This window comes from Pecten maximus, chromosome 5 (genome assembly GCF_902652985.1).
Source record: "Pecten maximus chromosome 5, xPecMax1.1, whole genome shotgun sequence".
NCBI classification, from domain to species: Eukaryota; Metazoa; Mollusca; class Bivalvia; order Pectinida; family Pectinidae; genus Pecten; species Pecten maximus.
In genome coordinates this window covers 13,622,443-13,636,818 of record NC_047019.1, presented here as the reverse complement: position 1 = coordinate 13,636,818, position 14,376 = coordinate 13,622,443, and the positions used below count along the sequence as shown (strand labels likewise).

The 14,376-nt window shown below is 36.8% G+C and overlaps 1 non-coding gene across 1 annotated transcript; it reads right to left on the bottom strand.

Moving 5' to 3' along the window:
- Positions 1-621: 621 nt before the first annotated feature.
- Trnag-gcc lies at positions 622-692 on the bottom strand. The gene has a single exon. It is a non-coding gene; the product is annotated as a tRNA-Gly (tRNA).
- Positions 693-14,376: the final 13,684 nt, after the last annotated feature.

Sequence of the window (14,376 nt, the reverse complement as noted above, 5' to 3'; positions counted from 1 at the left end):
TTATATGATATTGGTATTTGAATCGCTGTTTATGAATATGACCATTTCTGTAACGTATGGTATTGTTGCGTAAACTTTTACAAATAATAGCTTAAATTGATCAATGGTAGAGTTAAAAACACACGTTCCAGTTATCAAACAAATGTGTTGATTTGAAAAATAGGGATTGGCTCTTAATTTATTAGTTTGATGGGTGTCACAGATGGATTGAGTTGGACTTGAACTGCTTCGTGGTTCATTGAAATTGTCTTAAAAGACCAACTCAATTCATCACCGTATAAAATCGACAAGGCTTGTTCTTGCTGTACGAAGTAATACAGTATATTTGTGTTTTTTAATATGATGTGTTTCTCTGTCGCAGGACACATGCTATAGCACACGTCACAAAATAAAGCTTTTAAAAGGAAAGTTTGCACACGTGGAGCTGCATCACGGAGGGCATTCTTAAAATACTCGGGGTGAATGATTTTACTATAGCTTCAGTTAATTAGCATTTGCTTTACTGCAAGTTTTCTTTTTTGAGAGTTTAATTACAATTTGTTTTAAAAGAATCAAATTACTCGAAGATAAGAGTACTTATTTTTCTGTAGCTTTTATAGTATGAAAATTGGGAAAAAGATGTGCATCGGCCGGGAATCGAACCCGGGCCTCCCGCGTGGCAGGCGAGAATTCTACCACTGAACCACCGATGCTTCATGTCTAATAGACCGAAAAAATATTGCCAATTGGTTAATAAGCCTTGACGAAGATAATAGATTTTATTCATTTTACGGTTATGTAAATCGTTATTGAGTCGATGATTTCAAAATGAAAAATTTAAAAGTACTAAAAAGTTGATAGTGTAGCGAGAGTTCTGTAACAGATGGCGACCACATATCTAATCCCCGAGTGGCATTTCACTGACGAGGACGCCAAGAGATGGATCGGCCGATAAGCCGAAATCTTGCTAGTGCTTGACATTTTGTATACACGTGCATCAACATGTTTGCCTTCTAATGTGACAAGGGACACGCGCATTCGTCAATATCAATTTGCACCTGCGGATCACATGCACACGTGCACAAGTAGATATCGAGATATGACGGCTTTTACGGGAAAACGTAACAGACAATTACCGTAAGACATGACGTCTGCACGCAAAGGTCAGCAAAGGTCAATCCAGTAATATGGAGTTTCCTTTCTAATCTCGTTCTTTTGTTTGCTCATGATTTAGACTTGATTCCCTCGGCTCTCTTACCTTCTCAACACGGTTTTGTTTTATTATAGCTAGCTTTGCAAAGCACACCATCAATATTGTGTGATTTATTCGGGATTTTGTCACAAATTCCCAACCCACTGTACATATATAGAGGATATCTAACAGTGTCTTCAGTAATACCAAATATATTTCACGAGTGGGGCTAATATTTTGATATTTTTCATGAGTGCGCAGCACGAGTGAAAAATATCAAAATATTAGCCACACGAGTGAAATATATTTGGTTTTACTGAAGACACTGTTAGATATTCTGTTTATTACATTTTTTATCAACGAAAACCCTATCCCGTTTGCTAACTAGGACTACAGCGATAATTTGTAAACAAAAAAAGTAGTTTCCCCTGTCCAGCTGCTGACGTATATGTCGGGCTTTCTGATTGGTCAATTATTTTGCTATTTTCTAATCATTAATTTGATTGGTCAAATCAGCAAAAGTGATATTTTTCACTAGTGAAAAATATCACTTTTATAGAATGAATAATTTTTGATATTTCACTGGTAAAAATGTAATAAATGTATATATTATTAAATTTACCATATATGGGCACAGAATTTACAATTTGTGCCATGTCCCTGTGATTTTGCTCTGAAAACGGATCCATCCCCAATTTGTTGGCTGTCTTGTATGAATCTTGAACACAGGGATTTGGCACAACTTCCCAACCAATGTTCTATTATATATAATATAATTTTCATGTGCCGTATGTTGGAATTTTATGTCAGGTCCCTGTGACACATATCGCACCTCTTTCAAAGTGAAAGAATGTTTAAATTGAAATACCCAGATATCTTAAAATAAATTAAATTTGTTGAAATGTCAATACAGGAAACTAAATTAAAATATATCTCTGGTCAATATGCAAGAGAAATCGATATCAATAAACACATCATAATCGATAGTATATTTATATTTAAGTCGGTTTAAAGATGTTGTAATGTTCTGTCACTTTGGGAATTTTGTTGTTGAAAGTTGATTTTTCAGTAAATAAGTAAGTATCTTAATTAAGAATTTTAAATAATTACGTAATTAATATCTGCAGGCCAAGAGTCAGTCCCGTGTAAAATTAACTACAGCTAACATGGATACTGACACGTCGGTATGATAGTAAGTATCGTCGTAAGCTATCATAGAGCTAACAAACGAATCGGCACCGGAGGGAAGAGATATTTATGTCGACATAATTTGTCGTTATTAACCTCGCACGAGCCCTAAACAGGATGTGAATGATATCATAGTTCTAAAACAAAGTCGTTAAAACGCTTGTATTGACAGGCGCTGACAAGATAACTGTGTCCTTTTCACACCCGGCTTTTCGAGGTCACCGACCCGACCCCTAGAGGTACTGGCCCGACCCCCGAGGGATCAGGTCGTCTTGGAACAAATCTACAGCATCGTCTTACAGTACATTAATTGTAGCGGTATCTACACTCGGTGGTGCCGACAAAGGTCTTTTGGTCTGTACAAAAACTGTGAACTAACGAGTCACCTTAGGCCACAAGGTTATCACAATGGCCATTACATGTACTGACCCATCTGTCAGGTCAAACTAAACTCTCCGCCCCTAAGATCGTAATCTTCGACTTGGTCATCTGTTTTATCTTACCTGACATCTAACGAAACTCCATTACATTGACCACACCATCGTGACTTGTGGACTCGGAGACCGTGTTAGACCAGGAAGGTCGGTTCCTATCCTATACCGGAAACAAATCTCTAAACTAACCATTCATTTGAATTTTAAATCGCCAGAACGATTGGTATAATATAATCTTTCCCCTGGCCAGAGACAGTATATTAACGACATTGCTGTCTGACGTATTCCATAGTATTACTCCTTTGAAAGGGAAAAAAAATCTCGTATACTGATACGTCGTATCGTAAGTTTTTCTTCACTAATCGATCAATAGGTAATTTCTCCCAAACCACTTGCAGCATTTCCCCATTCCATATGGACTTGATACGTCACGTCCAAATAATGTATTTGTGACCCATTATTGGTTAAAAACAATAGTTCATGCCCTTGGTGATGAGGGAACCGGCCTTCTTATCTGAGTATTTTTTTGGTTGTTTTTTTGTTGTTGTTGTTGTTTTTTTTTCTATGCAGGGGGTTATATTTTGAAGATAAAAATAACAATTAAATAGAAATAAATGTCAAAACACCAACCAAGTCGCCTCAAAGGTCCTATTTGTCGCCGATTCCCAGAATCCCGTCAGTGGAGAATACACTATTTCGCTGTGATATTAGATCTGTATTTTGTCTCAGTTGTCTCGACAAACACACCCACAGTTTTGTTTATCGTTTGTGGAATGCTAACTCGGCAGTTTTTTTTACCCAAGTTCTAGTTTCCAATTTAACAACTTTGAACCTTCACCGGACAATCACGCCTACAAAATACTTTAATTGGTCATAACTGTAACCGTCCGTCGTAGACCAACACCCTGGACTACCAGGGAGAGTAGTAATTTGTCGTAACAGAAAGCCATGGACATTGTCCCGTATCCTCACCAAAGTCATTGGACATAATTAAGTCCGAATTTGACTTGTTTCACAAATACGAACTCAATTCTACGATGGACACGGCTAGTCCCGCCCATTCAATCGCCTGCCTCTATTGTTTAGTCCAAATAGTAGGTTTCGTGACAAATCTGCGTCTCATAAATGTTTCAGTATATGACATGCTCAATGAGATTATGCAAATTAGGTGTGTTCCGAAACTGATAGGATAATGAGGTACATGTAAATTGTTCTATTGTCCTACACATATGGTCAGTATCGTCTATAGCATAGTAACTTTGTTCCCACAAATACATAATTGATGGGAGTGGTCACTAGCTGACCACAGGAGCGTGTCCACTGGACAAACAGTGTAAACAGTTACTGTATCGTAAAGGTGTTACATACCTCTACACAATAGATGTAAATTTCATGGATAAAAAGCAAAATATCTTTCGGAACTATATCTGTATATCTGTTAATGAAACTTATATGCATTTTTTCAAAATATATTTGTATTCCAATCTGAGGTACATTACATGTATGGTAAAGATTAAAAGCAAACTTGTTTCGTTTCGTAAACATATGTAAATATCACTCTCAATCCCTATAAAAATTTTGCAATGCCGGTATCTCGCCAAAGAAAGTATATACAGTCAAATATGACAATGGTAACATGAGTCCGGTCATTATAATTTTGTGACAGGAGTTCCAAATGACATATGAACGTCCTAACTCTCCTGATGGCCTGGCGATTGATGAATGTCCTCGTGTCATGTACGTATTTCAGAAGAATTGTGATGGGGACCGAATCCGCGAACTTCTTGATCATAGGTGCAGGACCTAATTTGTGAAATCTTACCGAAAATCATAGCACGATTATTCTAATTACGGTTATCATCAGAATTACGTCCCCTTGTGTAAGTTCTGGTAACATGAAATACTGAGAATGAATATGCTATCATCACAGGTGAAAGAAATACTGAATACCATATTTCTATTTTTTTTTATTTTTATTTTTTTTTTCATTTAATTTCAATCGGAGACCTGTTGGTAAAGGTGTTTTTTGAAATATGTTTGCAATACCTTAAAATACGGACAAGGAACCGGAAAGGTGTCGCGGGAATTACGGGGAACTAACGCTACCATGCCCATCAATCTTGTGGGTTGTAACGGTACTCTTTGAAGAGACGCAACGCGCGTGCCCTAAAGTCTATGACTGATACTGATGGCCCTTCGACAAATGTCGCTAACAAGTCGCCCAAACCGTTATAGGGTCTCCTAGGGTACTGTGTATATGATCTCCCGGGGCGCTCTCCCGACCCACAGACAAATTACACGCCAATCTGACTATGAAAATTGATTTCCCCGTGAATGAAGACCGATTGATATGGCGACTTGAAAGAGCACCGTCGCCATGTTGTTACGTCATAAGTTATCGATATGACCCCCAACAAAGGTAACGTATTCGTAACGGGAGGACTGATACCATCTGGTTAGGCGTGAACAATCAAGTTCGGTCAGTTTTGAGAATTTCTTTGTGTGTCCAGCATGGGTCATTTGCTTTGGCCATTTTACCCCCTATTGATAAGCCTGAACTAATTGAAAGTTAGCGAAACCGAAATAAACAAAATCAGCTTGAAGCTAATGAATAGCGAAACATAACATGATTTCCATTGTGTAACACACACACTCTCACACACACACACACACAAACACACCCTATACATACCATCTCACATACACAATCACATACACGTAGTCTATTCGTCAAAGTACATGTATTAGAATTTTAACTCGTATTTATGTACATTTAAAATCCACTTCTTATAGCAGCATGGTCGCAATACGGCAAATGCTACTACTGTGGCTCACTATTTTTCAACAACGTACACCGAAGGTATAGAGGAGTAAATTAATACACTTTTAATTAAAGAAAGCTGTAGTCCAACTTGGACATACTTTACTATAATAATTAATATCGGACATGTATAATGTTATTTTTCATCATAAACAAATTACGAGGAGAATTTGATGTCATAAAGTGATAAAATGGATTAATTTGTTAGTGTACCTGTATATTTATATAATAATCGGGCAAAGTAATGTTGAATTTAACAGTAACATTAGCCCGTTCTCCTCCTGATATCGATATTTCCGTGACACCTCGGATGTCAGTTCCACGTATGTCGACTTTTTCATTGTTTCCATGTCAGTCTGCATTTCTGTATACGGATGACTGAGAGATGACATGACACAAGGCATGGCTACTTTACGCCATATGACAAAAAGAAAAAAGAAAAAAAAAGAGAAAAAAAAACAGCCTTCTTACTTAAAACACATTATTTCGCATTAAACACATTGACTTGCAAAGATACTGCCTTGGGCTTTTCAAACAATGACTTCCGTTTCCCCCTTTCAATTGACCGCCGCCATTTTGAATTGATAAGCCGGAAGTTGAGCAGTTGACAATATTGTCGGATGTACAATGCCCAGGGCGACCAATGATAAGTGTTGTTACAAGTCCGTGATTTGGTGGATGAGTATCAATTACCTACAGCAAATACTACTCATTACTGTAATTACAATTTGATGACATCCGATCTGACGAGTCTGCGCGGTGCCCCCAGGAGTCGTCGGGACAGTCTTGTGATGTGCTGGTATTAGCACACCTAATATTACTTTACAAGGGAATTAATTCACTGTATTGATAGTGTACCAAAGGAACCGACATTCTTAGCGCTAATTCGTGAGGAGTAGACCTAATTCAGAAGGCAATGAACCAATTTATTACGCAAAGGATCAATGGATACAAAGTTCTCACGGATTTTAAGCGGGAAACCGTTACTTACGGTTAATATAGAGATAGATAGGGAGAACGAACCAATCAACTTCTGAGATTATAACTTAATTGAAACTCGTTTGGATTTTCTCAAATAGTAACAGCAAAATATGTACGATATAGTAAAACCAGAGTAAAACAAATATTGTTTGTATGGGCAGCATGGGGTTGATGTATTTTGACACAATAAATTGTTTTAAATAAAAAAAAAAATATTTAAAAAAAAAACACCATTAAACAACTTAAAGATAATTATTGTTAGCCATGATGGCTTTAAAGGTGTCTATTTTTTATGTAGTTCGGAATACCTTGATAAACGTTTCTTTTTAAAATTGTATTTCAAAAATATTTATAACGTTACACTACATTACCGTCATTTTTATTGATGCATAAACAAGTTTTCTCTTTTCTTTCGAACATTTATTTTCTTTAATAATTGATTAGTGAAATATACGGGTCAAAGTAGGACTATATTTCACATATACATACTGAGCTGAAAATAATTGCTATAATTTAATGAAATATGTTTCTCCTATAAATCTGTCAAAAACGTCTTCATCGCAAGCGGAAATCATTCCCATGTCAAATCAGGCCTATAATTCATATTCTTGTGCCGTATGCTGACAAACAAGTGTCAAGGAAGAAAAAAGAACCCCAGCAAAATTGGAACACATCCGACACATTTTATGGAAGAAATTAATTTGTGTGAAGATTGATTTAGAAAGATACAGTTCTTTCCTTATGGAGATGACAGGTAAATTAGGAATTAATAAAAGCTTGGACCGCCGTTAATAGGCCACAATCGACAGTTAGACTACCCAGTTCTCTCACATCACAATGGAGACAAAATCTGACTGGAATCGGAGTAATTTCTCTCTCGTGGGAAAGGTAGGCTATAGCGAGATAGATAATAGACTGGTTTTAGTGTACGAAACGGTGGCTCCAAGTAAAATGATGGTTATCAGCATAGACCACTGACAGTTGGATTCATAACATTATATTTTAACCACAATAGGATACTGTCGGGCGCTGAAATTGTCTCTCAGCTAGATACCATCGCGACACGTCCTCACTTTCAATGACATTCGGAACACCCCGTGGCGATGATATACAGATATCTCTGTATTAACTCTGTGTGTATCGAATGTGATGTCGTTACCTGGTTCAACCACATTTTTGTACCAACAGGATTCCGATACTTATGTAACAACATCTATCTTACCTGATTTAGGTTCGTTGCCAAGGTGAAACCTAATGCCAGAAACGTTTTGTTTTCTTTGACGTAACATGTTTTGCTACAGTCGTAAAGTGGAATCAAATCTGTAACATCAACATTACTTTATTTAGACTTTCTGAATCTGTCTCTGAGCTATGTCTGAATTCCATACATCGATGACAGTTTCAATTTTGTAAATATGTTTGGATACAGTTACGCAAAACATGGACGGGATATTGAATTTCTTTAGGAATTCGTGCCGGACATCAACCTAACATCAACAAGCGTGCCTGCGGACATGTCATGGCTCCGGACAACTGTCCAGTTCTGTTATCCACAAATCGAAACATGTTTTCACAATGTCAAACAAGGAATGTGGCAGTGGTCAGTTTTGTCGAAGTGTCCAGTATACAGATAACAATTGGGATTGTTTCCCGTAACAATGGAAATACAAGTCGACTAAAGACTTCGCTATAATAGGGTACTGCAAAGTTTATGTTTTGTCTTACTGAAAAAAGACAGATGTCAACAACTATGATAACAGAAATGAACACGTCCAATTAGCAATAATAATAGGGCACGCGAAATATGTATTTTCCCAAACTTGTCAATCAACGCTGCTGACCAACGGCGATTATGTCAGATGACAATGAAATCCCATTTGTCGAATTAGTAATATGAAAAGCGATGTTAACGCGCCACGCATTAAACCACCGCTGTCAGCGGCCGTCACTCAGACAAACTGTGAAAATGATAAATACATGCATTCTGTCCACCGCAACAGATGGATTATGGAAATTTGACAGGTCTAAAGACTATAATGTGGCTTTAATAGACTGGACAGGTCACCTTTGTCTTGGTCAGTCGCTCTTAAAACGACATAATTGGACAATTGATTTTGTTAAGCACGCTAAGTTTATCACCTCCTAAAGGTGTAAAACACATCAGTCCTTGGGATATTTTCTTTCTCCAGGTGAGAACATCTAAAACCCTCGGCCAAATGTCCATTACTGGCCGGAGAAAACCCCATTGAACTGACCACAAGTGACCACGAGTGACCACTAATTGTCACGGACATTTTTTGCCTCCTGTCAACACTAATATTTTTTGAAGATGCTTCACACATCTGTCGGATAACATTTTATTTTCTTCAAGACTTTGATTAAAGAACAGTACTCGAAAGTGAACTCGCCGTGTGTGAGTTTTTATTTTTTTTTTATTTTTTTTTTTATGAACTAAACATAAATCGGAAATAACATTTCTGTGTTGATTCCCAAATACTACATCGTAAAACTGAAACGATATAAAAGATTACTCTCCTACATAATTTCGACAGATAAGGTAGAATTCTTGCCGGTATCTGAAAACATACAATCATTATTCTTTCTTTGTTATTTGAAAAGGAAAGGAAAGTTGGAAAACGCTTTGTACAATGGAATATATATATATATATATCTGTTGCTTGTGTATATTACGATAAAGTAGGCTTAATTTTGACAAGGTCGCATTTACTTTTTCTTATGAACAGACCGTACATTGGTTGTGCTTTCTTCAAAGTTCGACCCATTAATATACAATAAAGTAATAATTAAAAAAAGAACAAGATATATATGTAAACGAAAATGTATTTATTTAACTTAATAAATGAGTTAGACAGAGCCCCTAAAATACCAGGAGAACAAGATTAGGTGTTCCAGAAGCTAAGCACGTGAACCAGTTCAATATCTATTTAACGTTCTCAACAAGAAAGCCGCGGTAGTGACACTGAATCATACCAAAGACATGCTGGGATATGGAACACTGTATATGTCTTTTTTTTTTTTTTTTTTTATATCAAGCGTTTTTGGATTTGTCTGATTAAGGTAATGGCTATATATTCTTCTATTTACTCAAATGACACACTAAAACTTCGTATATCGAGGGATTGAATCATCAGTGACAAAAATTCACTTACCTTGCCTCAGAAATTTAAACACAAAGCCATCTTTTATAGATTGCTATGTGAAAACTGCTTGAAGCGCAATGCAGATGCTATGTTTTAATTTCGGTAAGGGGTGAAACGTATAGTCATAAAGGTAGATATTTTTTACTTTTTATATAAATATGCACAAGCGTTTCAAGGCCATTGACGCAAATCCTTGTGTAAACAAGACACATGGTGCCGATATTTGTATGCATGTGCTGTCAACAGAACGTTTGTATCGGTAAGGCATTACAGGGTAATGATCTTTTAACTCAAGGACACTTCCCTTAATGTTTAGGTGTCGAACTAATGGTCACTCACACCTTTCTGACCAGGTGTGTGTAAACGTATACGTGTGGTGTCCAGTTGTCTCGTTGGTCAGTGTTACTGACCATTTGGTCGCTAAAGAACTTACTAAGTACTTTATCTGTATTGTCTTCGCTTGTAAAATCTCATGGGAGAGTAATGCTTTAACTTGTATGTTTGGATCGTCTTAGGAATACTGCAGTCCAGACAGAGGTGTATTCAGGGTTTGTTTTCACAGCCCGTTACAAAATTGTCCAGTAAGTCAATAGTAAGACCGGTCTCCTGTCTCTAGAGTATTAAAACTCTAATAAAAATTGAACGTTGCAATTTTGGTCTCAATTCTGTCGGATCTTAGGTTTCAAACTAGGGGTATATAATCTAGTATTAGAACTTAGCTAAGCATTTCTTTAAAAAAAAAGTGGGGCTGGTAGCTTCAGTAAGACAATATTTATACTTGACAGTCGTGTTTGAAATTTTTTAAGAGTCTCCTTGTTAATTTGTAGCTAGATTCGTGTTTCTAACAATTCACCAAGAATACAAGTACCGATAGTTCTCATCGTCCACAATGAAATAACAACTTTGGGTCTTGTACATTAAGATAGTCAAATCGCATTAATTACATTTGATTATAAAAAGATGGTAGTAGTTACCATCTCCTGGACGTTTTAGGACTCCCAGCTGATGACTTCGGCCACACACTCACTTCACGTTGTGGTGCGCAACATCGTTGTGACCAGACCCTTCTCTGTCCAAGAGCGTAATACAATATGCCGTATTAAGCGAATTTATTTTAAAGATAAAATTATATATATATATAAAAAAAGATATATAACGGAGTTTGTTTCGTCAAATAATTACATTGTACCCATTCCAATCCAGACTTATGACACCGTAGTAAATTATACACGTTTTACCGTCGGAGCCCTCCTCCATGTACCTGCGACATCTTTGACGTATTGCCGATACAGGTGAGGTCGGGAGATGCTGGGGTCTCCTTGACAAGGCCATATATAAATATCACTTCATTTATTGACGGCTAACGAAGCTGCCAGTGTCTTTATTACTATGTCACCAATACTACCATAATTAATGGATCATCTTTCTTAAAGACTAGTCAACTTGACGTAATTTATTTAACTATTTTATTTTTTACTTGATTTGATTCTTAATTTCTATTTTAAAAGAATAACCCATTCGCTCGTCTGTAAATTTTCGCTTTGATTATTTTTGAAACACATAGCTTTGAAAAAAGGTTATTTTTTGTGCTATTTTAATAAACAAATAACGTAGAAAATAGAGCAAAGCTAACAATGCATAGGGCGATTTATTCATTACGTTCCAGGTACCCAGACAACCCTTCTGTTGACTTTTCTTATCCGGATCCCCAGGTCCACTCATTTATTTAATTAGACGTTACAATAACGACACGTGTTAACGTTATTGCTGGTTATATAGATGCCAGGTAAGGTGACAGGTATACAGGTATATGCAGGTGAACAGGTAAGTAGGTATGACATTTCTGTGACAACATGTTAATAATTCACCTGGGTAAGACGAACGAGACACTAATATGACTGTAGACTTGTTAAAGGAGAATTGCCTACCAGACTTTGACACTAACAATAAAATGCCATGTTCATAAAATCAGGGACATATAATAAGATTAAATGATAAAATGACAATCGAAATTTTAGATTTTTGGAATCTTTCGATTTTTTTTAAATCGAGATTTTACAAATGTTGCAAAAAAAACATAGAAAAATGTTATTCCTGTAATTATTTTCGTATTATAATTTCGCAACAATGCATCTGTGTGAAACTCAGTCGGACGACAATGATGAAGTTGAATTCCTTCTAGATGAAAAAAACCCCAACAAAAAAAAAAAAAACAAAACAAAAAAAACAGATAAATAAATAAGATTAAAAAAAAATAAAACGCGAACTTATGTGATATCAAGCTTAACAAATATACATTATATTATACAAATAATTGTGATCATTTGCTGATTATTTCCTAAATATAAAACCTATGGATTGGGTAAATCAAATATGTAGTTATACAACGATTTTACTGAATTGTACTCGAGAACGCATGCATTTTAAACACCCAAATGAACCGGATCATTTCATAGGCCTAACTAGTTAGTTTGAAAAAAAAGAACGTCACTCAAAAATAGTGGTAGGTAGCATGTACCTTTAAGAAATATTTACTAAGCGAATTCCACGCAATACAATTTCTGCCCTGATGGGTACAAATCAGTAAAATCCTTCTAGATAAATACTTATCCCCTGATACGAGGCCAAACAAACTACCATGTTGGAGGAAGACCCGAGATAACTGTTAATTTGTTACTTTCGTTATCTCTGTAAGGCGTTTTCGCGAGGTTTCAGATCTCCGGTCAGTGTTTTAGTACGTCCTATACGGAACTTAATCGGCCTTATCGTCACCTTTTGATCTTCTATGACCAGGTGAACAAGGTTATAGAAAGTAAGTTTTCGTACCGGTTGTCCGGGACTTGAGTATGTAACGTGTAAACATGGAGATAAAATCACATGTAAGGGGATTCTCTACTTACTTCAGATCACTTATAAACAAACTGACAACAACAATAAACAAAACAAAGGAAAACATCAAAGAGGCGGGAAAACATAACAAGAAGTCACAGCAGTTTGACTTTCGATCCCGATAAGTGACTTTTGCCAGTGTTTTATGTATTTTAAAGGGTTTTTTTCCCGTAAATTTCATTTTAAAGATGCTACCTTGCCGAAATCGTCAACACTGCTTGTTACAAAATGCATAAAATAGCAACTATACAAAAAAAATATATAATAATTTAGGCGACTCAAACAAACAGCTTCCTAAGTTTCGTACTAAATATAGACAGGGTAATATAGAATTTCTGCGGGATGCAGCAAGTTATTAATTTAATTTTGAAAAAAAAATAATAATAAAACGAAAAGGTTTTTTTCGAAGATTGTGGTATTGGCGGGGATGTACCGCTTCTTAATGTAATCTTTTTCTGATATTTTATTTTTACTTCAATAACACTAGAAAACTTCACTCCCTTTGGAGTTGAAACCTTCAAGCATGTGCGTGCTTATAGCGTCCCAATGAAAACAAAAATACAAAACTAGAGGAGAGTAAACAGGTGTCGGGACAGTAATGGTCATATTTTACTTATGTTGCAAATGTGTAATTAATATGAATCAGTTAAGGCGCTTCACACAAGGCACCGTTACAAATCTCTATCAAAGAGAGTTCTGTAAGGTCGGCTGAAAGATGGACTTATCTAGAAGTGATTATAGGGTGATAATTCCCATTTACTAAGGGTAAGGGCGATAATTTGTATTTAGGGGATGAAGTTTTTCCTTTGACAGAAAAGTTCTACTTATAAACATCGGGATTATTTTCGTAGACTAGCACTCACAGCAGGCGTAGATCACTCCGCATTACCGTTAATTAGGCCTAAATCACTCTTTAACATAACAGGCCGATGACGGATCTAAGGGGCCGCCGACGAGTCTGTTGATTGGCCCCCTCGCTGAGAAAGGTTCTGGCCTCCTTGCATGTCCAGTGTATGGCCATTTAGTTCCTTTGGTTTCTGGTCAGGCGGCCCTCTGGGAGGTCACAAGACCTGTGATTTTCATAGGAGTGAACGCTGGGCGCCGAGACATGTGGCAAGCATCGCGGTGATGGAGATTTTGGTCAAAGGCGGGAAAACGCTCGGTAGGGGAGGAATTGGTTCACGGTAGGAGATGAAGCCCGGGGAAACAGACACGGTTTCCTCCTCTGGGTATGAAATTTGGCGGGAGAACTATCAATAGCCTCTATTGTTTGTATGTGTATACATGTATTGACAAGGCGCTAGGGGAGGGGCCCTTACTCTGGGTATCAAATTAATGGCGGGAGACTATGTTCCACCCAATACTGTACCTCTCTATTGACTGCTGGACCGATACTTGATATTCATGGGGGTATACTTCTCCCTTGAGAGATAATTGGCGTTAATGAATAACTAATTACTCTCTATATGTGTAGTTCACATGTATCAGACACTGTGATAGAACGATAGCGACCTAAAATGTGATTTTTTTTCTTCAAAATTTCAAAATTGGTAATATCTGAGTAAGTTTCTGATTCAAACTTCGTTTAGAATCTAAATGTCATTATGAGTTTTGCCATTGCATGCTCGCGATGTCGTTCGATGTGTAACCTTCTTAACGTATTTCCTACTGTTTGCCAAAAGGAATACGGGTTACACGCGATGGTAGTCTCGACTACATTACGTCAAGGTA